The sequence below is a fragment of the Lithobates pipiens genome, unplaced genomic scaffold (assembly GCF_037356315.1).
Source record: "Lithobates pipiens isolate NorthernLeopardFrog02 unplaced genomic scaffold, aLitPip1_a1.2 Scaffold_6, whole genome shotgun sequence".
Taxonomy (NCBI): Eukaryota; Metazoa; Chordata; class Amphibia; order Anura; family Ranidae; genus Lithobates; species Lithobates pipiens.
The window spans coordinates 10,891,236-10,916,510 of record NW_027507881.1 but is presented as its reverse complement, the minus strand read 5'-3'; the positions used below and the strand labels follow the sequence as shown (position 1 = coordinate 10,916,510).

Sequence of the window (25,275 nt, the reverse complement as noted above, 5' to 3'; positions counted from 1 at the left end):
GAGCCCCGTCACCTGGTATGGATTTAAAGGGGTACCTCTAAGCTGAAAAAACATTGTGGGGGTCCCCCCAAAGTCCATACCAGACCCTTATCCGAGCACGCAGCCCGGCCGGTCAGGAAAGGGGGCGCGGATTTACGGCTACATCTCTTTGGTAAAAATAAACCAAATTAGTGCATATTATTTAGTCTATTTGAAAGTTATAGAGTCTACAAGCTGTGGTGCAAATCATTGAAAATTGATCTTGTGATAATGTGACTTTTACACAGGCTGGCCACAAACAGAGGCCCAACATGCAGGGAGTACCGTCAGGTGTTCTAGGAGCATAAATTACACCTCTAATTTCCTAACGACCTATTACATTTGTGAAGGCCCTGGAGCACCAGGACAGTAGAATTACCCACGAAATTACCCCATTTTGGAAAACAAACACCCCAAAGTATATTCTATGAAGCATTATGAGTCTTTTGAATAGTTAATTTTTTTACACAAGTCTTCAAAAAACGTGGAAAGAAAATACAAATCTTTTTTTTTTTTTACACAAAGTTGTCCATTTATAAGATATTTCTAACACATAGCATGTATATAGCAAAAATTACACCCCAAAATACATTCTGCTACTCCTCCTCAGTATTGCGATACCACATGTGTGAGACTTTTACACAGCCTGGCCATATACAGAGGTCCAACATGGAAGTGGTACCTTCAGGCGTTCTAGGAGCATAAATTACACATCTAATTTCGTTCCTACCTATCACACTTTTGAAGGCCCTGGAGCACCAGGACAATAGAATTACCCACAAAATGACCCCATTTTGGAAAGCAAACACCCCAATGTGTATTCTATGAGGCATGGGCTGCAAATAGGTACTCGGATACTCTGACGGGCAGGTGACAGGTACTCTGTTACTCCGACGGACTGGTGACAGGTACTCGGGTACTCCGACAGGCTGGTGACAGTTACTCGGGTACTCCGACGGGCTGGTGACAGGTACCCGGGTACTCCGACGGGCTGGTGACAGGTACTCGGGTACTCCGACAGGCTGGTGACAGTTACTCGGGTACTCCGACGGGCTGGTGACAGGTACTCGGGTACTCCGACGGGCTGGTGACAGGTACTCGGGTACTCCGACGGGCTGGTGACAGGTACTCGGGTACTCCGACAGGCTGGTGACAGGTACTCGGGTACTCCGACGGGCTGGTGACAGGTACTTGAGTACTCCGACGGGCTGGTGACAGGCATTCAGGTACTCAGATGAACTGTGACAGGTACTCGGGTACTCAGATGAACTGTGACAGGTACTCAGATGGGCTGTGACAGGTACTCAGGTACTCGGGTACTCAGATGGACTGTGACAGGTACTCAGGTACTCAGATGGGCTGTGACAGGTACTCGGGTACTCAGATGGGCTGACAGGTACTCAGGTACTCGGGTACTCAGATGGGCTGACAGGCACTCGGGTACTCAGATGGGCTGGGACAGGTACTCAGGTATTCAGATGGGCTGGGACAGGTACTTGGGTACTCAGATGGGCTGACAGATACTCAGGTACTCTGGGTACACAGATGGGCTGGGACAGGTACTCGGGCTCTCAGATGGGCTGGGACAGGTACTCGGGTACTCAGATGGGCTGGGACAGGTACTCAGGTACTCGGGTATTCAGATGGGCTGACAGATACTCAGGTACTCAGGTACTCAGATGGGCTGGGACAGGTACTCAGGTACTCGGGTACTCAGATGGGCTGGGACAGGTACTCAGGTACTCGGGTACTCAGATGGGCTGACAGATACTCAGGTACTCGGGTACACAGATGAGCTGGGACAGGTACTCGGGTACTCAGATGGGCTCGGACAGGTACTCGGGTACACAGATGGGCTGACAGATACTCAGGTACTCAGATGGGCTGGGACAGGTACTCAGGTACTTGGGTACTCAGATGGGCTGGGACAGGTACTCGGGTACTCAGATGGGCTGTGATGGGTGATGACAGGTACTTTGATGGGTGGTGACAGGTCATCTTTATTGGGGGGGTAATCAGTGTGTGTTGGTGTACAGTGAGCGGTAACGAGATGTTACCGCAATCTCCTCCTCACACAAGATCAGTGTGTGAGGAGGAGAACCCGGTAACATCTCGTTACCACGGCTTGTTTACATTCTGTGACCGGCTGTGATTGGACACAGCCGGTCACGTGGTAAAGAGACAATTTCATTGGCTCTTTACTGCGATTGGGGTTGGGCTGTGTCAGGGTGACAAGCCGCATCCCCGATCGGCGCTCTGAACGCGCCCTAGGCGCATGCACTAGCGCTGTAATGGCATAGTACATGTGACCGGCTGTGATTGGACGCGGCCAGTCACATGTTTCGGGGAGGGGGGTCAATGGGGAGGAAAATCCCACAGATCGGGGATGGGCTGTGTCCGAGGGACACAGCTCATCCACGATCGCAGCGCTGCGGGCCCCCGCAGGAACGAAGCAATACCGAGGCCATCATATGACGTCCACCCAGGATGGGAGATCCCATCTGTGGCCATCATTTAACTATGGCCCGGTATTGAAGTGGTTAAGGTGGTGCCGTGGCCTTTACTGTGACCTGGAAAAAGTGTGTGGGCCCCTCAGGCTCTATAGGGGAGGGATGGAGCCCGTCCTGGCTCCTGCAAAGGTTCAAGAAAGGGAAGGTAACCCCTGGAAATCTATGGCATCCTACTGTAATGAATGGAGTGGCAACCTCAGGCTGGACTCTGACCAGGCCACGCCCCCAACACGTTTCACTCCTCCCCTGGAGCTTAGTCATGGGGATAGGGAACTCATGAGTATGGGGAGTATTTAAGTATCATCGGTAGTCACCCGTTAGGTGCAAAAAGGTAGCAGGTGTGGGCAGGGCTCGAGTCCTGCGGGAACGCGTGAGAACGGCGTCCTGCACTTTTTTCACAGCAGGAACGCCATTCCATTTGAAGGACTAGAGCCGCCCGAGCCGAATGAGATGTATGCAGAGTAGTGCAGGAAGCGCCTGTCTGTAATAGGTTCTCTCTCTTGTCACGCAGCGTTGTTCTCTCCCCAACAGCACCTCCTCTCTTCTTGTCTATCCCCATTGGCATGTGACATCATCTGGGATAGACAAAAAGAGAGGAGGGGCCGCCAGGGAGCGAACAGCGCTGCATGACATGAGAGAAAACTTACTACAAACGCTTCCTGGGCTACTCTGCATACTGGCAAGTAAGATCCCCTGATGTGCCCTGTAATGTGCCCCCTGATGTGCCCCATGCCCTGATGTGCTATGTGCCCCGTGCCCTGATGTGCTATGTGCCCTGTTGTGCCCCATAATGTGCCCTGTTGTGCCCCATAATGTGCCCTTATGTGCCATAATGTGCCCCGATGTGCCATGTGCCCCATTCCCTGATGTGCCCTGTGCCCTGATGTGCCATGTGGCCTGATGTGCCCCATACCCTGAGGTGCCCCGTGCCCTGATGTGCCCCGTTGTTCTATTATTTTTTTTTTTTTGGTGGAGGAGGAGTGGATCTTGGGCAGGAGTTCCCACACTATTTTCCCCAGTGCTTGACCCCTGGGTGTGTGTAATTAATTGTGATTGGTGTTAGTATGGTGGAAAGGATCTAATAGTGCAATTTAGCCTAGAGTGCTCCCCTCTGTGCAATGTAGACTATTGTGAGCGCAAGAAAAATATATAAGCATTTATACTCCTACAGTATTTGGGCCAATAAGCAAAAAAACGAACACATTGTATTAAAACATATGCGATAAAAATAATAAATGTTTTTTGATTCATATTCATAGTTAGAACGATATTTGCAAAATAATGTTTTTTTTGTTATTGACTACAATTTCATGTAGAAAGAGAGGAGAAATGGATTCCCTAATAGTTCCAAAACACCCTCAATGTTGTGCAATAATAAATCATATATAGATGTTATACATAACGATGTGTTGAATATGTAAATATATGAGTATGGGGGTCACAACTATTTGTGCATAGATACAGGGCCTTGCAAAAGTATCCCCCCCCCCTTGGCATTTTTCGTGTTTTGTTGCCTCACAGCCTGGAATTAACATGGATTGTTTGAGGATTTGCATCATTTAAATTACAGAATATGCTCACAACTTTGAAGATTTTTTTTTATTGTAAAGCAAACAACAAATAGGACAAAATAACAGAAAAAGTCAATGTGCAGAACTATTCACTCCCTAAAGTCAATACTTTGTAGAGCCGCCTTTTGTGGCTATCAAAGTCCCAAGTCGCTTTGGATAAGTCTCTATGAGCTTGCCAAATCTTACCACTGGGATTTTTGCCCATTTCTGCTCCAGCTCCTTCAAGTTGGATGGTTTGCGCTTGGGAACAGCAATCTTTAAGTCTAACCACAGATTTTCTATTGGATTGAGGTCTGGGCTTTGACTAGGCCATTCCAACACATTTACATATTTCCCCTTAAACCACTCAAGTGTTGCTTCAGCACTGTGTTTGGGGTCATTGTCCTGCTGGAAGGTGAACCTCCGTCCTAGCCTCAAATCACACACAGAGTGCTACAGGTTTTGCTCAAGAATATCCCTGTATTTAGCACCATCCACCTTTCCCTTAACTCTGACCAGTTTCCCAGTCTCGACTGCTGAAAAACATCCCCACAGCACGATGTTGCCACCACCATGCTTCACAGTGGGGATGGTGTTCTTTGGGTGATGTGATGTGTTGGGTTTGCACCAGATATAGCATTTTCTTTGATGGCCAAAAAGTTGCATTTTAGTCTCATCAGACCAGAGCACCTTCCTCCATACATTTTGGGAGTTTCCCACATGGGTTTTCACAAACTCAAAATGTGCCATTTTGTTTTTTTGCTGAAAGTAATGTCTTTCTTCTGGCCACTCTGCCATAAAGCCCAACTCTATGGAGCGTACGGCTTATTGTCGTCCTATGTACAGATACTCCAGTCTCTGCTTTGGAACTCTGCAGCTCCTCCAGGGTTACCTTAGGTCTCTGTGCTCCTCTCTGATTAATGCCCTCCTTGCCCGGTCCGTGAATTTTGGTGTGCCGCTGTCTCTTGGCAGGTTTGCTGTTGTGCCATGTTCTTTCCATTTAGTTATGATAGATTTGATGGTGCTCCTAGGGATCATCAACGATTTTCATATTTTTTTATAACCTAATCCTGGCATGTACTTCTCAACAACATTGTCCCTTACTTGTTTGGAGAGTTCCTTGGTCTTCATGGCAGTGTTTGGTTATTGGTGCCTCTTGCTTAGGTGTTGCAGCCTCTGGGGCCTTTCAAAAAGGTGTGTATACAGGTGAAACTCTAAAAATTTGAATATCGTGCAAAAGTTCATTTATTTCACTAATGCAAATTAAAAGGTGAAACTAATATATGAGATAGACTCATTACATGCAAAGCAAGATAGTTCAAGCCGTGATTTTTCATAATTGTGATGATTATGGCTTACAGCTCATGGAAACTAGGGTTGCCACCTTTTCTTCATGTCAAACCCGAACACTTTAGTGGCGCACAGCAATTGTTTTTTTATAGTATAAACTATACATATATTTTGCAATTAAATAACATTTCTAATCTAAATGAAGTTAATCACTAGAGTTCCCCTTTACATCAGAGGCCACAGAGTTCCCTTTACATCTGAACTCACAGAGTTCCCTTTACATCTGAACTCGCAGAGTTCCCTTTCCCTGTAAGGGGGGACTCTGCAGACTCTGACATAAAGGATCCTCAGGGAACCCTGAGTTAAGGGGGAACAATGAGAACTCTGATGTACGGAGAGAGGACTCTGATCTAAGGGGGAACACTGAGAACTCTGATGTACGGAGAGGACTCTGATCTAAGGGGGAACACTGAGAACTCTGATGTACGGAGAGGACTCTGATCTAAGGGGGAACACTGAGAACTCTGATGTACGGAGAGGACTCTGATCTAAGGGGGGACACTGAGAACTCTGATGTACAGAGAGGACTCTTATGTAAGAGGGAACACTGTGGCCTCTGGTGTAAAGGGGAACTCTGATGTAAGGGGTGCTCCGAGAACCCTGATTTACCTTAGTGTACTCACTCAGATGCAGGAGAGAGAAGGGGGGAGACTTCAGTCACAGGCTGAGATGGATGGTGAGCTCACTCACCCCTTGGCAGTCAGGACCTCTCATCCAGATATATCTTAGGCTGCTGGACTTCAATTTTCCGGCCCCCATTTTCCTTTTCTGAAGCACAGCGCCTGGCATTGGAGTGTGGGCAGACAAAGAGAGGAAGAGGCGCAGATCAAGCCCTCTCTCCTCTCTCGTCTGTGTGGGGGAGGGGTAATTGTTAATACTGGCTTTGGCCAGTGTGAAAGAGAGTGTAACAGACACTCTTGGCTTACACAACTGCAGCCGGCAACCCTGCTGGAAAGCCATAGTCTGGTCTGAATAATGTGTGGTCTGAAACCCGAACGCATGATTCCAAACCCGAACTGTCCGGGTGAATCCCGGACAGGTGGCAACCTTAATGGAAACCCCAAATCCGCAATCTCAAAAAATTAGAATATTGTGAAAAGGTGAGATATTCTAGGCTCAAAGTGTCCCACTCTAATCAGCTAATTAAGCCATAACACCTGCAATGGGTTTCTGAGTCTTTAAATGGTCTCTCAGTCTGGTTTGGTAGGAATCACAATCATGGAAAATACTGCTGACCTGACAGTTGTGCAGAAAACCATCATTGACACCCTCCATAAGGAGGGAAAGCCTTAAAAGGTAATTGCAAAAGAAGTTGAATGTTCCCAAAGTGCTGTATCAAAGCACATTAATAGAAAGTTATGTGGAAGGGAAAAGTGTGGAAGAAAAAGGTGCACAAGCAGCAGGGATGACACACAGACGGATCCTGGACATGGGCTTTAAATGTCGTATTCCTCGTGTCAAGCCACTCCTGAACAACAAACCACGTCAGAAGCGTCTTACCTGGGCTAAAATAAAACAGACCTGGGAAAATGGGGGCAGACAAGGCAATTGGGACTTTGTGTGAAATAAGTCAATAAGGCAGAATGAGTCATTAAATGTACACAACAAATATTTATTGATACCCCATGAGAGCATATAATGATACAAACATTAAATCAATAAGTATGGTGCAGAGTAGACAAAACATGATAATTATATCACATTATGGTAAAATAGTAGTATATTAGTGTCAGGTCACCTTGAGGCCAGGTGACAGATGCACACCGTAGGGATTAGGAGTGCACCGCAAGTTTGTGGACCCTACGGCTGACTGTTGCTGACAGAGGTCAAGGTGATAGGAAGGCAGGGCCGCCAGAACACCAAGATGGATCCCACCGGGGTTAGAGCGTAAGATTCCCTGGGGCGCAGAGTCTAAGAGCCAGCAGGTGTTCACCAGAGCCTCGAGTGGTGAGGATGGACTTGGCTGCAACTGGCTCCAGGTCGCGACCCCCAGTGTCCCCCAGCTCGCACCCACAGTAGGCAACAGGAGGATAGGGATCGTGAGGGACAAAGCCAAGGTCGGGGCCACAAGCAGACAGGAATAGTCGGGGACATGCCAAAAGGTCAGGATCACAGGCAAACAGGGATGGTCAAGGACACGCCAAAGTCGGTAACGGAATAACAGCAGAGCACACGGCAGGTAACAGGAAGCTAACACACAAAGGTTGATCATCAGGGTTGGCCTGCAGTGCACAGGTTAATATAGAGCTCTCTGATAGGAACTAGGGTGGAGCCATGCCAGAGGATGGATAATAAAAGCAGTCAGGTTAGGGTCAGCTGGTCTCTAGAAATGAACACATGGAGACAGGTAAGCAGACAAACTCTATTGCATAACCATGACAATTAGACACTGTAACACATGATAAATGATAGTAGCATTACACCCAACATGTATATACACAGTCAAAATTGTATTAAAATAGAATGGATGACTCAGACATTGAGATCGCATGATTGGTACCTGATTGCTCTGACATGACATCAAATATATATAAATGCTTGACGCGTTTTGTGGAAGTTTGTTCACTCATCAGGAGCAGCTAACTGGGAATCCCTATAATATAATATAAATTGGTAATTAATGATATTTAATTACAACAGGAAGAGAGGGAACTCTTACCTATGGGTATATAGTATAATAGTAGTAAGGCATATGTAGTAATGTTCATAATGGTAGGCGGTACCAGGGGATGAGTAAAGCACCCTCCTGGGAGCTGAGGAGGTTATCAAGCGGCAGCAAGGCAGGGCAAACCAGGGATCACGTGTGAAGATATACAACAAAAGAGTCCCCCTTCCAACACTGTAGTGTAGAATATGAACCCAAAGGGTAGCTGTAATATATAATATTGTATAATAGTGAGCAAAATGGGTATTATACTAAGAAACCACAAGATGGAAGATAAAGTGTGGGGAAGTAATGAAGGAACAAATGAAAAGGCATATAAAGGCCGCGTACACACGGGCGGATTGTCTGCCCAACTTAGTCCGCTGAACCGTGTTTCAGTGGACAATCCGCTCGTGTGTGGGCTTCAGCGGACTTTTTCAGCGGACAGTCTGACGGACTTAGTCTTTCGGAATTTCCGTAATTTTGTCCGTCCAAACTTGGTTTTGTCCGTCCAAACTTGGTTTCAGCGGACAGTCCGCTCGTGTGTAGGCAAGTTGGACGGACTAAGTATGGCGCATGCTCAGAAAGGATTTACACGGCCGAAGGTTGCATTGCAGTGTATTGGACGTCGTTTTTCTAGTCCCGTCGTACGTGCTGTACACGTCATCGCGCAAGCTTTCAGCGGACTGTCTGTTCATCGTGTGTGGTCAAGTCCGTTCATTCAAAAGTTGAACGGATTGTCTGTCGGATTGTCTGACGAACTTAGTTGGGCAGACAATCCGCCCGTGTGTACGCGGCCAAAGAGCACCCAAGTGTGTGCGAGATGCAGTAATGCAAGAAAAATATAAAATTTAGACAAAGGACAACCCACCAAGAACACCAATTACCAGGAATAAACAACAGGGAATTACAGTGGGACAAAAAAGTATGAGAGGCCTGTTTGCTGCAGAGAGCAAATTTTGCATTTCATTTGGAAACCAAGGACCCAGATTATGGAGGAGGAATGGAGAGGCGCACACTGTAAGATGCTGGAAGTCCAGTGTGAGGTTTCCACAGTCTGTGTAGATTTGGGGAGCCGTGTCATCTGCTAGTATTGGTCCACTGTGTTCATTAAGTCCAGGGTCAACGCAGACGTCTACCAGGTGATTTTGGAGCACTTCATGCTTCCTTCCACAGATGAGCTCTATGGGGATGCTGACTTCATTTTCCAGCAGGACTTGGCACCTGCCCACACTGCCAAAAGCACCAAAACCTGGTTCAATGACCGTGGGATTACTGTGCTTGATTGGCCAGCAAACTCACCTGACCTGAACCCCCATAGAGAATCTGTGGGGCATTGCCAGGAGAAAGATGAGAGACATGAGACCGAACAATGCGGAAGAGCTGAAGGCCGCTATTGAAGCATCTTGGTCTTCCGCGGGACTCACAATATTGTTCTATGTACAATCTATGTACAATCCTTGTTTTATTGATTGCATGTAATATTCTAATTTTCTGAGATTGTGGATTTGGGGTATTCATGAGCTGAAAGCCATAATCGTCACAATTATTACAAATCACGTCTTGAACTATCTTGCTTTGCATGTAATGAGTCTATATCATATATTATTTTCACCTTTTAAGTTGCATTAGTGAAATAAATTAACTTTTGCCCGATATTCTAATTTTTCGAGTTTCACCTGTATGTAATCACAGATCATGTGACACTTAAGCCCCATACACACTATCAGATTATCTGCTGAGTTTTTCCTTCAGATTTACCAAAACCATATAATATGAGGACAAATCTTAGGAGTTTCAATGTGTATGCAATCAGGCAGGCCCTTCTACTACATGGTTTTGGTAAATCTGAAGGAAAAACTCAGCAGATAATCTGATAGTGTGTATGGGGCTTTAGATTGCACACCGGTGGACATCATTTCACTAATTATGTGACTTCTGAAGGTAATTAGTTGCACCAGAGCTTTTTATGGGCTTCATAACAAAGGGGGTGAAATCATAAGCACATGCCAATTAAAACTATTTTTCAGAAATAAAAAAACGAACATGTATATATTTTTCTAATTTTACTTCACCAACTTAGACTATTGTGTTCTGATCCATCACATATAATTCAGATTAAAAAAAACATTGAACTAAAGACTATAATGTAACAAAAGCACTGTAGCTGAGGCAAGTCGGTATATCAATGTGTTAATAGTTCAGGCACTGTTAATGAGACACTCCTTCATAATAGTGGGTAATGTCCCACTCGTAGTTAAAGGGGTTGTAAAGGAATAAGGTTTATCTTAATGCAATCTATGCATTAAGATAAAAAACCTTCTGTGTACAGCAGCCTCCCTCAGCTCCCCTACTTACTGTGAGCCCCATCTCTTTTTAACGATGTCCACGATTTCCTTGGCCATCCGGGACTATTCTACTTCTTGAATTGCCATTGGCTCCAGCAGCTGTCAATAAAAGTTGGTTAGCTAATCAGGGTAAAGAGGGGGCGGGGCCGAACAGCAGCTGCGTGTCGGAATGGGCACACGGAGCTGCAGCTCGGCTCGGGTGCACCCGGAGTGAGTTGCGTGGCTATGGGGACCCTCGTCAGGAGGGATAGGCCAGGAGCAACAAAGAGGGACCCGAGAAGATGAGGATCGGGTCTGCTCTGTGCAAAACCAACTGCACAGAGGAGGTAAGTATAACATGTTTGTTATTTTTTAATTTTATTTTTTAACCACTTATAGACCGGACCATTTTGCTGGTCAAAGACCAGACCACTTTTTGCGAGTCGCTTTAACTGACAATTGCGCGGTCGTGCGACGTGGCTCCCAAACAAAATTGACGTCCTTTTTTTCCCACAAATAGAGATTTCTTTTGGTGGTATTTGATAACCCCTGCGGTTTTTATTTTTTGCGCTATAAACAAAAATAGAGCGACAATTTTGAAAAAAATCGCATTATTTTTTACTTTTTGTTATAATAAATATCCCCCAAAAATATATAAAAAAAACATTTTTTTCCCTCAGTTTAGGCCGATACGTATTCTTCTACATATTTTTGGTAAAAAAAATCGCAATAAGCGATTATTGATTGGTTTGCGCAAAAGTTATAGCGTTTACAAAATAGGGATAGTTTTATAGCATTTTTATTAATAGTTTTTTATAATTTTTTTTTTTACTAGTAATGGCGGCGATCAGCGATTTTTATTGTGACTGCGACATTGTGGGGGGACACATCGGACATTTTTTACACATTTTTGGGACCATTGTCATTTATACAGTAATCACTGCTATATAAATGCAGTGATTCCTGTGTAAATGACACTGGCAGTGAAAGGGTTAACCAGTGGGTGGCAGTGTAGGGGTTAAGTGTTCCTAGGGGTGTGTTACTAACTGTGGGGGGGGTTGGGCTTTCATTTAGTGAAAACTGATCTCTGCTCCAATCACATGGAGCAGAGATCAGCGTCACTAGTTGCTAGGCAGAATGGAGAAATGCTGTTTACACGGCATTTCCTCCATTCAGCCATCCCGTGAGACGATCGCGGGTATGCCCGCGGCGATCGAGTCCGCGAGACCCGCGACCGGACTCACGGGGGTCCCGACCGGCACGCGAGCCCGACGCCGGTGGCGCGCTCGCGATGGCAGGGCGGCATTGAAGATTGGACGTACCTGTACGTCAATATGCCTGCCCGTGCCATTCTGTACATTGTACATCGGCGTGCGCTGGTCAGGAACCGGTTAAACAAGACTTTACAATCACTTTAAGACCTCTAGGAATTCTTGTATCCATCCTAAAGATCCAAAAGACCTCCCTTTTGCAAAGAAGGGAGAAGCGGTCTCTGCACAACAGTTGACTTTTTTGATAATTTGGACTTTGAAGGTCTGTATATTTCGTTGATGAAATCGGTTGAAGTGTTTCGCTGTGTTCGTATTTTTGTTGGTTACGCTGTAATTCCAAGCATGCGTGGAACTTTGTGCGTCAGAATTGTGTACACACAATCCGAATTTAGAACAAACGGATTTTGTTGTTGAAAAATTTGAGATCCAGATCTCAAATTTTGTGTGTCGGAAATTCCGATGGAAAATGTCTGATGGAGCTTACACATGGTCGGAAATTTCCGACAAAAAGCTCCCATCGAACATTTTCCGGCGGAAAATCCGACCGTGTGTACACGGCATATTTGTGGGGGAAAAAAAAGACAAAAATGTTATTTGGGTACAGCGTCACATGACCGCGCCATTGTGAGTTAAAGTAACGCAGTGCCGTATTGGCAAAAATTGCCTGGTCATGAAGGAGGGGGTTTTATCTTACAGGGCTGAAGTGGTTAATATTATGTGCGGCCTTTTTTTAATGTCAAGGAGAAAGTTGACCATCACTGGTTTATACAGATCTTTGCACAGAGCTAAATAAAAGACAATCAAAGAATTTCAATCAAGAATTTGTTTGCAAAAGAGGGGCAGTATGTAAAAAGATTGCTGACAATGGAGTCTACTGGGCACATAAACTGGCACGTCAGTTGGGTGAATAGGCACCTGTTGAGTTTGGAATGTCTGACCACCATCTAAGGTCTGTGGGCTGCTGTAAAACAATGCATCTAGCATTAAATGAATCCCTGTTTGCTTATTTGAGAAAAAGCACTTTGAAGAGTGTAGTAGGCACAGCTTTGTAGCTCTGCAAATGATCTGTGTCACACAGACGATGATTTTCCTTCCCATACAAGAAATACTTCCCATACAAGGAGTTTGGCATGGGCCCAGCTCGTCCAGATCAGTAGAGCAAGCACTGCCCTCCTGCAAAGTGATGGGAAGGGAGACAGGCTAAAGGCATAGAGGGAAACTGGGCACACGGATATCTGTCTGGAAGCAAAGAAACAGAACTCACAGCACCTGGAACATAGAGAGTATAGGGCATAAAAACTAAAAAAAAAGCAAAAAAAAATGGAAAATAGCCACAAGTAGAACTGACAGCGGTGCCGTGTATCTGCACATTCCAGTAATCCGAGAGACCGCAGTGATGAAATGGGAGTTGGGAACATAACCTACTAAACACCTAGCAAAAAATCAGCTGAGAGGGGGTGCTCAGACGGGGAGGGGAGCGCCGTGTTTATTCCAGATGTTGGTGAAGCAGCTGGAGCTGAAGTTGAAGTAGCAGGAAGCAGAAGTAACTTAGTACAGAGAACAAAATTACTGAGGATTAAGAACAAGTCAATTTTCTGCATCCGGCCGGAGCTTTCTCCTCTGCCCCAGGGACCGGGAATCCAGCTCCTGACACAGAATGGGCTCCAGCAGCATCCTTCCTGATGGATTTTTAAGAATGTTCTTGTGTTTTGGAAGGACCTAGGAGCTGTATACAGAAAACCCTCTCTTCTAACTGATGCAAGGTGAGCTCATTCTTTTACCTTTATCACCTAAAGCAGCTATTCCTAACTAGTTTCCTCCAGAGGTTGCTAGAGGTTCCTTGAGCTGTGGCTGATTGACTGGGAGGTTAGTGTGATGGTACCTGCATAGTTGCACAGCTAGTAGCACCTAAAAAAAGCCAGTGGCATGGCACCAATGATCTTTATATCTCCATTACCATCCTTGCTGATGTAGTCTTAAGAATAGTCTTATGTCTTGGAAGGACCTAGGAGCTGTATCCAGAAGTTCCTCTCTTCTCACCGATGCAAGGGGAGCTCATTCGTTTTAACAATTAAAACCTAGAGCAGTCATTCTCAACTAAGGTTCCTCCAGCGGGTGCTAAGAGCTCATTGAGCTGTGGCTGATTGACCTCCTATTTGATGGTGCCTGCATAGTTCCATGGCTAATACCACTTGAAAAAGCTTCTGGCATGACACCAATAGTCTTTTTGGTTCCAGCAGTATCCTTCCTGATGTATTCCTAAGATTAATTGTATGTCTTGGAAGGACCTAGGAACTGTATGAAGAAGCTCCTCTCTTCTCACTGATGCAAGGTGAGCTTGTGCTTTTAACTATTACAACCTAGAGCAGTCATTCTCAACTAAGGCTCCTCCAGAGGGTGCTAGGAGTTCCTTGAGCTGGCATTGATTGATTTCTCATTTGATGGTGCCTGCATAGTTTTATGGCCAATGCCACTCGAAAAAGCCAGTGGCATGACACCAATGATCTTTTTTTAGCTCCAGCAACATCCTTGCTGATAGATTCTTAAGAAAGTTCTTGTGTTTTGGAAGGACCTAGGAGCTGTATGCAGAAAACCCTCTCTTCTAACTGATGCAAGGTGAGCTCATTCTTTTACCTTTATCACCTAAAGCAGCCATTCCTAACTAGTTTCCTCCAGAGGTTGCTAGAGGTTCCTTGAGCTGTGGCTGATTGACTGGGAGGTTAGTGTGATGGTACCTGCATAGTTGCACAGCTAGTAGCACCTAAAAAAGCCAGTGACATGGCACCAATGGTCTTTATATCTCCATTACCATCCTTGCTGATGTAGTCTTAAGAATAGTCTTATGTCTTGGAAGGACCTAGGAGCTGTATCCAGAAGTTCCTCTCTTCTCACCGATGCAAGGGGAGCTCATTCGTTTTAACAATTAAAACCTAGAGCAGTCATTCTCAACTAAGGTTCCTCCAGCGGGTGCTAAGAGCTCATTGAGCTGTGGCTGATTGACCTCCTATTTGATGGTGCCTGCATAGTTCCATGGCTAATACCACTTGAAAAAGCTTCTGGCATGACACCAATAGTCTTTTTGGTTCCAGCAGTATCCTTCCTGATGTATTCCTAAGATTAATTGTATGTCTTGGAAGGACCTAGGAACTGTATGAAGAAGCTCCTCTCTTCTCACTGATGCAAGGTGAGCTTGTGCTTTTAACTATTACAACCTAGAGCAGTCATTCTCAACTAAGGCTCCTCCAGAGGGTGCTAGGAGTTCCTTGAGCTGGCATTGATTGATTTCTCATTTGATGGTGCCTGCATAGTTTTATGGCCAATGCCACTCGAAAAAGCCAGTGGCATGACACCAATGATCTTTTTTTAGCTCCAGCAACATCCTTGCTGATAGATTCTTAAGAAAGTTCTTGTGTTTTGGAAGGACCTAGGAGCTGTATGCAGAAAACCCTCTATTCTAACTGATGCAAGGTGAGCTCATTCTTTTACCTTTATCACCTAAAGCAGCCATTCCTAACTAGTTTCCTCCAGAGGTTGCTAGAGGTTCCTTGAGCTGTGGCTGATTGACTGGGAGGTTAGTGTGATGGTACCTGCATAGTTGCACAGCTAGTAGCACCTAAAAAAGCCAGTGACATGGCACCAATGGTCTTTATATCTCCATTACCATCCTTGCTGATGTAGTCTTAAGAATAGTCTTATGTCTTGGAAGGACCTAGGAGCTGTATCCAGAAGTTCCTCTCTTCTCACCGATGCAAGGGGAGCTCATTCGTTTTAACAATTAAAACCTAGAGCAGTCATTCTCAACTAAGGTTCCTCCAGCGGGTGCTAAGAGCTCATTGAGCTGTGGCTGATTGACCTCCTATTTGATGGTGCCTGCATAGTTCCATGGCTAATACCACTTGAAAAAGCTTCTGGCATGACACCAATAGTCTTTTTGGTTCCAGCAGTATCCTTCCTTATGTATTCCTCAGATTAATTGTATGTCTTGGAAGGACCTAGGAACTGTATGAAGAAGCTCCTCTTTTCTCACTGATGCAAGGTGAGCTTATGCTTTTAACTATTACAACCTAGAGCAGTCATTCTCAACTAAGGCTCCTCCAGAGGGTGCTAGGAGTTCCTTGAGCTGGCATTGATTGATCTCTCATTTGATGGTGCCTGCATAGTTTTATGGCCAATGCCCCTCGAAAAAGCCAGTGGCATGACACCAATGATCTTTTTTTTAGCTCCAGCAACATCCTTGCTGATGGATTCTTAAGAAAGTTCTTGTGTTTTGGAAGGACCCAGGAGCTATGTCCAGAAATGCCTTTCTTCTCCCTGATGCAAGGTGAGCTCATTATTTTAACCATTACCACATAGAGCAGTATTTCTTAACCAGGGTTCTATGGTATGCCAGGGTTCATCCAGAGATTGCTAGCGGTTCCTTGAGTTGCAGTTGATTGACCAGGTCAGTGTGATGGTACCTGCATAGTTCCACAGCCAATGGCACTTGAAAAAGTCAGTGGCAAGACACCAGTGATCTTTTTAGCTCCAGCAGCATCCTTCCTGATGTATTCCTAAGAATATTCTTATGTCTTGGAAGGACCTAGGAGCTGTATCCAGAAACTCCTGTGGAACTCTGCAGCTCCTCCAGGGTTACCTTAGGTCTCTGTGCTGCCTCTCTGATTAATGCCCTCCTTGCCCGGTCCGTGAGTTTTGGTGTGCGGCCGTCTCTTGGCAGGTTTGCTGTTGTGCCATGTTCTTTCCATTTGGTTATGATAGATTTGATGGTGCTCCTAGGGATCATCAAAGATTTGGATATTTAACTGCCCTAGCGTCGGTTTTTGTCCGTCGCACTAGCATACACACAAGCAGATTTCTCCATAGGATCTGGGTCTGGCGGAGTTCCGGCGAAAAAATTTGAAACATGTTCTATTTCTAAAGTCCATCAGATTTTTGGACAGCAAAGGTCCGATGAAGCCCACACACGATCGAATTGTCCGACGGATTCGGTTCGTCGGACCTTTGCTGTCGAAAAGTCCGGTCGTGTGTACGTGGCATTATTGTCACCTGATCTGTAGTAAAACTAATAGATACTCTAAATCCCTTAATGCAATATTGTCTCTGCTATACATTAAATACTGCATCCAAAGCAAAAAAATAATAAAAAAAATATGATAATATACACACCCTGAAGAGTAAAACTACATCATTTCATTAGCTATATATAGCAAGTTACAAAATAGATCTAAAATCCCCTAATCCCTCACAAAATAAAACAAGGGAAGTTGCAAAGATAATAAATGACTCCCACGTGTTTTAGATCCTCCCCCAAAAAACATTTAAACCAGACCATCCATATAATCCATCCTATCCACAATGGAGATGGAGATATGCATTCAGTGAATTCCTCCCTCCCTTTGATAAAGAGCACTTCCAGAGTAGCGTTTTGCCAGTGGTATCGCAGCGCTGCCCCATTGATTTCAATGGGGAGGAGCATTGGAGGAGCGGGCTTTCACACTGGAGCGGTGCGCTGACAGGACACTAAAAAAAGTCCTGCTAGCAGCATCTTTTGGAGCGGAGGAGCTCCTGGCCATTGAAATAAATGGGGCAGCGCGGCTATACCGCCAGGATAGCGCTGCTGCAGCAGCGCTTTGCGGTGGATTTAACCCTTTCCCGGGCGCTGGCGGGGGGTAAAAATGCCCGCTAGCGGCTGAATAGCGCTGCAAATTTGCCATTAAAGAGCGCTAAAAATAGAGGTGCTTTACTGCTGACACACCCACCGCCCCAGTGTGAAAAGGGCCTTACTGTTAAATATTGAAAGCGCTAATGACTTTTAATCCACTTTTCATATATTAAGGTGTAAAAGTGTTAAAATAAAATTGGGTGTACCAAAAAACTTGGTGGGAGGGTCAGTGGGCCGATTCGGTGGGACAACCAGTGGGCGGGCCCTGGAGAATGTTGGGGGTCGGGCCCCGGGGGGCCCAGGCCTAAAGCTGTGTAAGGGGCCCTAAAATTTCTGATGGCTGCCCTGACTCCTGCTGGAAGACAAACCCCCACCCCAGTCTCCAGTCTTTTACAGACTCTAACAGGTTTCTTCTAAGATTGCCTTGTATTTGGCTCCATCCATCTTCCCATCAACTCTGAAATTCTTCCCTGTCCCTACAGAAGAAAAGCATCCCATAACATGATGCTGCCACCACCATGTTTCACAGTGGGGATGGTGTGTTCAGGGTTATGTGCAGTGTTCATTTTCCACCACACATAGCGTTTTGATTTCAAGCCAAAAAGTTACATTTTGGTCTCATCTGACCAGAGCACCTTCTTCTACATGTTTGCTGTGTCCCCCCACATGGCTTCTCACAAACTACAAACAGGACTTCTTATGACTTTCTTTCAACAATGTCTTTCTTCTTGTCACTCTTCCATAAAGGGCAGATTTGTGGAGAGCACTAATAGTTGTCCTGTGGACAGATTCTCCCACCTGAGCTGTGGATCTCTGCAGCTCCTCCAGAGTTACCATGGGCCTCTTGGCTGCTTCTCTGATGAATGCTCTCCTTGCCCGGCCGGTCAGTTTAGGTGGACGGCCATGTCTTGGTAGGTTTGCAGTTGTGCCATACTCTTTCCATTTTCCGATGATGGATTGAACAGAGCTCTGTGAGATGTTCAAAGCTTGGGAATTTTTTTTATAACCTAACCCTGCTTTATACTTCTCCACAACTTTATCCCTGACCTGTCTGGTGTGTTCCTTGGCCTTCATGATGCTGTTTGTTCACTAAGGTTCTCTAACAAACCTTTGGCGGCTTCACTGAACAGCTGTATTTATACTGAGCTTAAATTACACACAGGTGGACTCTATTTACTAATTAGGTGACTTCTGATGGCAATTGGTTCCACTAGATTTTAGTTAGGGGTACTGCATTGGATGAGCCTTAAACCCACCCTGGTACCAGCATTGTTGTGGATATCTGTGAGAGTCGATCGATCGCTGAGGATCCAGCGTTTATCCATACAAAGGCCAGATTTGACCTGTAGGGGGTCTTTTTATGAGGTGAGAGGCTGGGGCAAATGAGTGGCGCACATCGGATGGTGAAATCAATTGGATGAAGTGGAATCCCTTTCGGTTACTTTGCACATGCCCTTTTTTTCCTTATGAACTGTCACTTGGAGATTTTTTGTACTGGACTTTATCATTACACGAGTGTCACCTTTGGAGCTTTATATGCACTGTATTCTTTCACTTTGAAAGTTATTATTGCAATGGGACTATATACATTGTTGCGCATGTTGAAGATTTTTTGCACTTTATTATTCATTATTTCGTTTTAGCGCGGCCACGGAAGTTCTATATCTATAGTTTGTATATTGCACGTATATATTCATTGTTTATACCTTGATCGTTTATATTTTATTCAGTTGAGTTAGCGCCACAAACTTCCTTTTTTTATCTGTCATTTGTGTGAGAACACCTTTCATGTTGGCAGCTACTCATTTATATTTTCGGGTGTAGTGTAGGTTTGCACATTAGTTACCCCCTTTTTCATACGTCTATATATACACAATTCTGCTCTCCTCGGGTAGGGGCCCCACCGCTTCTGCTGTGCTTAGTCACAGCAGAAGCTGATCACTGGGTGTCGGCCAATGGATGTCCGCCAGCAGATCGGCGAGGAGACTGACTGGACGGAGCTCTGCATATGTGAACAAGGCAGAGCTCTGTCCTGTTCGCGGGGATGTGCTGGAAAGCAAAACACATCCCTTAGTGAAAGCACCTCAAGCAGTACACACATAAACACTGGCTAGGCACACAGTCAGCGCTTTGATCACGCTAGATGTGTAACCCCTTCCCAGCCAGTGTCATTAGCACAGTGATAGTGCATATTTTTAGCACTGATCACTGTATTGGTGTCACTGGTCTCCAAAAAGTGTCAGTTAGCGTCTGACTGTCGGACGCTAACTGACACTTTTTGGAGACCAGTGACCATAATACAGTGATCAGTGCTAAAAATATATAAGTCGCTGATTGATGCTATTACTAGTAAAAAAAAAAATACAAATACCCCATAAGCCCCGTACACACGAGCGGACTTTTCAACATCCAAAGTCTGACGGAATGATTCCGGCAGACTATTCGATCGTGTGTGGGCTGCAACGGACTTTTGATTCGCAAAAGTCTGACAGACTTTAGAATTGGAACATGCTTCAAATTTTTCCGCAAGAACTCTGCCGGACCCAGTTCCTACCAAGAAATTCGCTCGTGTGTATGCTATTCCGACGGACTAAAACCGACACGAGGGCAGCTATTGGCTACTGGCTATGAACTTCCTTATTCGAGTCGAGTCGTACGTCATCACGTTCGAATCCATCGGAGTTTGGTGTGATTGTGTGTGGCCAAGTTCGCTCATTCGGAAAGTCCGTCAGAACTCTGCCGGAACTCCGTCAGAACTCCTTCGAAAGTCTGTCAGACATAAGTCTGGTCGTGTGTACGCGGCAATAGTTTTTCAACACTATGGATGAGTTCTACAAAGAGCTATGAAGTTCATTGTGTCAATAAACGACCTGGAGAATGGGGTAAACAGTTCAATCTCTGTATTTGCGGACGATACTAAGCTACGCAGGGCAATAACTTCTCCGCAGGATGTGGAAACCTTGCAAAAAGATCTGAACAAATGAATGGGGGGAGGGGCAACTACATGGCAAATGAGGTTCAATGTAGAAAAATGTCAAATAATGCATTTGGGTGGCAAAAATCTGAATGCAATCTATACACTGGGGGGAGAACCTCTGGGGGAATCTAGGATGGAAAAGGACCTGGGGGTCCTAGTAGATGATGGGCTCAGCAATGGCATGCAATGGCAAGCTGCTGGTAACAAAGCAAACAGAATATTGGCATTAAAAATGGGATCAACTCCAGAGATAAAACGATAATTCTCCCGCTCTACAAGACTCTGGTCCGGCCGCACCTGGAGTATACTGTCCAGTTCTGGGCACCAGTCCTCAGGTAGGATGTACTGGAAATGGAGCGACTACAAAGAAGGGCAACAAAGCTAATAAAGGATCTGGAGGATATTAGTTATGAGGAAAGGTTGTGAGCACTGAACTTATTCTCTCTGGAGAAGAGACGCTTGAGAGGGGATATGATATCAATATACAAATACCGTACTGATGACCCCACAATAGGGAGAAAACTTTTTCGCGGAAGGGAGTTTAACAAGACACGTGGCCACTCATTAAAATTAGAAGAAAAGAGGTTTAACCTTAAACTACGTCGAGGGTTCTTTACTGTAAGAGCGGCAAGGATGTGGAATTCCCTTCCACAGGCGGTGGTCTCAGCGAGGAGCATCGATAGTTTCAAAAAACTATAAGATAAGCACCTGAATGACCACAACATACCAACACAGCATGTAACTATGTCATTTACAGAGAAGATTTCCTTTTCTAGATCCGAAAATTTAAGATGGCAATAAAAGTATTCATCAGTCATTTATCTTATTCTAACTGTTGGTGGATTATTTGGAGAACGTGACCTCTGTGTTTAGTGGAAATGCTGACGACATACGTCTTGCTTGTTTTGTACAATCGTACCCCCTGTGTGTGTATAAAGCTGTTTCAAGTGTGATAGAGAATTTGTGTACATTTCTGAGACTTATCCACTTTCCCGTTTTTTTTTTCGGTTCAGATTTATTCTAAACTATGTCCCAGTGCTTGGCAGAAAATTACCGAGAATTGTTGGCAGAGTCTCTTCTGCATTCAAAATCATAATCAGTTAGACTAAGACCCGTGTCTGTGAATGATGAGTGATGTGCACGGTGTCTTTTTTCAGCCATCCAATTCTTACTTCGCCTATAAACTGCACATTTTTACTTTATGCGTAAATCGTTTTAAATGTTCTCTTGGACCACATGCTGTTTTAACATCTCTACTAGTGATGGTCCAAACTTCCGACGGGACGTTTCGTGAACGCGGACCGCGAACGAGGCCGGCCGTTCGGGAAACCAAACGTTCGCCGCGGGCCCCATTGACTTCAATGGGAGGCGAACTTCGCAAACCTTTAGGTCAAATTTGCAGCCACAAGATAATTATTAGCTGGGCAAACATAGTCCCACCACCTGGCCAATGACATAACACATGTATGAGGTGAATTTGGGATCGACAACTACAAGCATTCTTTTTTTATATGGGAAATTGTTCTGACAATTCAGGACTGTGGAGCGCATGAAGGCAATGGAGGAGAGGGAAGGTCAGGGACCAGGGTAGGCAAAGAAGAGGGTGCAGGAGATGATCACCAGCAGCGTCACATACAGCAATGACACCTGCACCGTGATAGAGTCATCTGACAACAGCACCGTGATAGAGAGCACTGACAGCAGCACCGTGACATACAGCGCTGACAGCAGCACCGTGATAGAGTCATCTGACAGCAGCACCGTGATAGAGAGCACTGACATCAGCAGCGTGACATACAGCAATTACACCTGCACCGTGATAGAGTCATCTGACAACAGCACCGTGATAGAGGGCACTGACATCAGCAGCGTGACATAAAGCATTAACACCAGCACCGTGACATACAGCATTGACAGCAACACCGTGATAGAGAGTACTGACATCAGAAGCGTGACATTAAGCACTGACATCAGCACCGTGATATACAGCACTGACAGCAGCACCGTGATAGAGGGCACTGACATCAGAAGCGTGACATACAGCACTGACATCAGCACCGTGATATACAGCACTGACAGCAGCACCGTGATAGAGGGCACTGACATCAGAAGCGTGACATACAGCACTGACATCAGCACCGTGATATACAGCACTGACAGCAGCACCGTGATAGAGGGCACTGACATCAGAAGCGTGACATACAGCACTGACATCAGCACCGTGATATACAGCACTGACAGCAGCACCGTGATAGAGAGTACTGACATCAGAAGCATGACATTAAGCACTGACATCAGCACCGTGATATACAGCACTGACAGCAGCCCCGTGACATTAAGCACTCACACCAGCACCGTGATATACAGCACTGACAGCAGCACCGTAAGCAGCCCCAGGAGGAAGTCAGCACAGCACAGGGATGGTGTGATCCCCTCATAATAAGAACCCCCAGGAGGAAGTCAGCACAGCACAGGGATGGTGTGATCCCCTCATAATAAGCAGGCCCAGGAGAAACTCAGCACAGCACAGGGATGGTGTGATCCCCTCATAATAAGAACCCCCAGGAGGAAGTCAGCACAGCACAGGGATGGTGTGATCCCCTCATAATAAGCAGGCCCAGGAGAAACTCAGCACCACACAGGGATGGTGTGATCCCCTCATGATAAGAACCCCCAGGAGGAAGTCAGCACAGCACAGGGATGGTGTGATCCCCTCATAATAAGAACCCCCAGGAGGAAGTCAGCACAGCACAGGGATATCATAAGCAGCCCCAGTAGAAATATGACACCGCTCAACCTCTTCAAAGAGGAGGGTAGGGGCATATAGTACGGTGTGCTTTTTTGGGACAAGGAAGTGAGCCAAATGAAGAAAGAAGGTAGTGCACCTCAACCCTATGTATTGTGGACCGAAAACAGTCCTTATAGAATAGTATACTGTACCTTACTCAACCCTATGTACTGTAGCACCCTAGACCAAGTTACCAGTCCTTATAAGAACTTTTGTGGACCAAGCAGGTTGTGTGTTAGTGAATAGCGGACTGTACTTCAGTCCCTATACCAATGAAGGACTGCTGCAGTATAGGGCAGCAGTCAGCAGTGGTGCACCTCAACCCGATGTATTGTGGACCGATAACAGTCCTTATAGAATAGCAGACTGTACCTCACTCAACCCTATGTACTGTAGCACCATAGACCAAGTTACCAGTCCTTATAAGAACTTTTGTGGACCAAGCAGGTTGTGTGTTAGTGAATAGCAGACTGTACTTCAGTCCCTATACCAATGAAGGACTGCTGCAGTATAGGGCAGCGGTCAGCAGTGGTGCACCTCAACCCTATGTATTGTGGACCGATAGCGGTCCTTACAGAACAGCAGACTGTACCTCACTCAACCCTATGTACTGTAGCACCCTACACAGACCAAGTTACCAGTCCTGATAAAGAGCTTTGTGGAACAAGTGAGTTGTGAATGATTAGCAGACTGCAGCTGAAGGGCAGCAGTCAAGTATAATATTCTTTCTATATTTGGAAGAAAGAATATTATACGTGTACAAGCCTATTACCATACCACTGATACCAGTCCTTTGTGGAACTAATAGTAACAGCAACTCTTTAAACTGACCCTCACTGCCTGACACACTGCTTCCTTCCTGTCCCTATACAAAGTGGCAAAAAAGAGGAGACTGGAACGATTAGTGGTTACTGGAACAGCTCTTTTGTGGACCTGATAGTAACAGCTAATGATGATGATGATGATGATGATGACGACGACTAAACTGACTCTCCCTGTAGCACACACCGTCCTGTCCCTTTCTCTAAACTGACAAAAGACACTCAGGCTGCTGCAACAATCAGTAGCACAGCAAACCTATATACACCTAACACCTATACCAGTCCTGAAAAGAACTTTTGTGTACCAAATAGCTAGCGATTTGGGTCACTGTAATCTCTCCCTGCTCCACACAGCAACCTCTCCCTATAGTGACAGAAGAAAGAATGTAAAATGGCCACCGGATCGGGTGTATTTATAGGTTAGGGGGAATGTCCAAGTGTCCATGTGCTGTCATGTCTCAATTGGCTGTCCTGTACCCCATGATGGATGTGTCATCATAGGTCAAAGTTCTTTTACACATTAAACACGTAAGTCCGCCGGGGCGAACGACGGCAATAGGCGAGCGAACGAGCGGACCGCGAACGGGTGAAATTCGCCGCGAAACAACCGCTGGGCGAACCGTTCGGCCATCACTAATCTCTACCCCTCCAATTTGACAACAATTTACACCATTAGCAATGTTTATTGAAGACCTTAACCACTTCAATACCGGGGCACTTTCACCCACTTCCTGCCCAGGCCAATTTTCAGCTTTCAGTGCTGACACACTTCAAATGACAATTGCGCCATCATGCAACACTGTACACAAATTACATTTTTATCATTTTGTTAACACAAATAGAGATTTATTTTGGTGGTATTTAATCAACACTGGGGGTTTTTTTTTTTGCTAAACAAATAAAAAAAGACCGAACATTTTGAAAAAAAAAAAAAAAAAAAAGAAATGTTTTTTTCTTTGTTTCTGTTATAAAATTTGTAAATAAGTTTTCCCCTTCACTGACGGGTACTGATAAATGAGAAACTAAAATGCATCTCTGATAGGCGGCACTGATAAACAGCACTGAGGGGTGGCACTGATGGGCACTTATAGGTGATAGGCAGCACTGATGGACACTTATAGACAGCACTGATGGGCACTGATAAACAGCACTGAGGGGTGGCACTGATGGGCACTTATAGGTGATAGGCAGCACTGATGGACACTTATAGACAGCACTGATGGGCACTGATGGACAGCACTGATGGGCACTGATAGGTGGCACTGATAGTACAGCACTGATGGGCACTGATGGACATTAATAGGCAGCACTGATGGGCAGCACTGATGGGCACTGATAAGTGGCACTGATAGGCAGCACT

At 45.4% G+C, this 25,275-nt stretch overlaps 1 protein-coding gene across 7 annotated transcripts in view; it reads left to right on the top strand.

Moving 5' to 3' along the window:
• Nucleotides 1–12,805: 12,805 nt before the first annotated feature.
• LOC143958227 (ras-like protein family member 12) overlaps nt 12,806–25,275 on the top strand; it is a 101,626-nt gene continuing 89,156 nt past the window's right edge. For 2 of the 7 annotated variants that reach the window (XM_077467735.1, XM_077467730.1), the window contains exon 1: nt 12,806–13,433. The gene's annotated coding sequence lies outside the window, so the exon portion shown is untranslated. Of the gene's footprint in view, nt 13,434–14,166; nt 14,287–15,013; nt 15,139–15,878; nt 15,992–25,275 lie in introns of those variants that run through there. The other 5 variants (XM_077467736.1, XM_077467732.1, XM_077467734.1 and 2 more) reach the window with 5 other exon arrangements.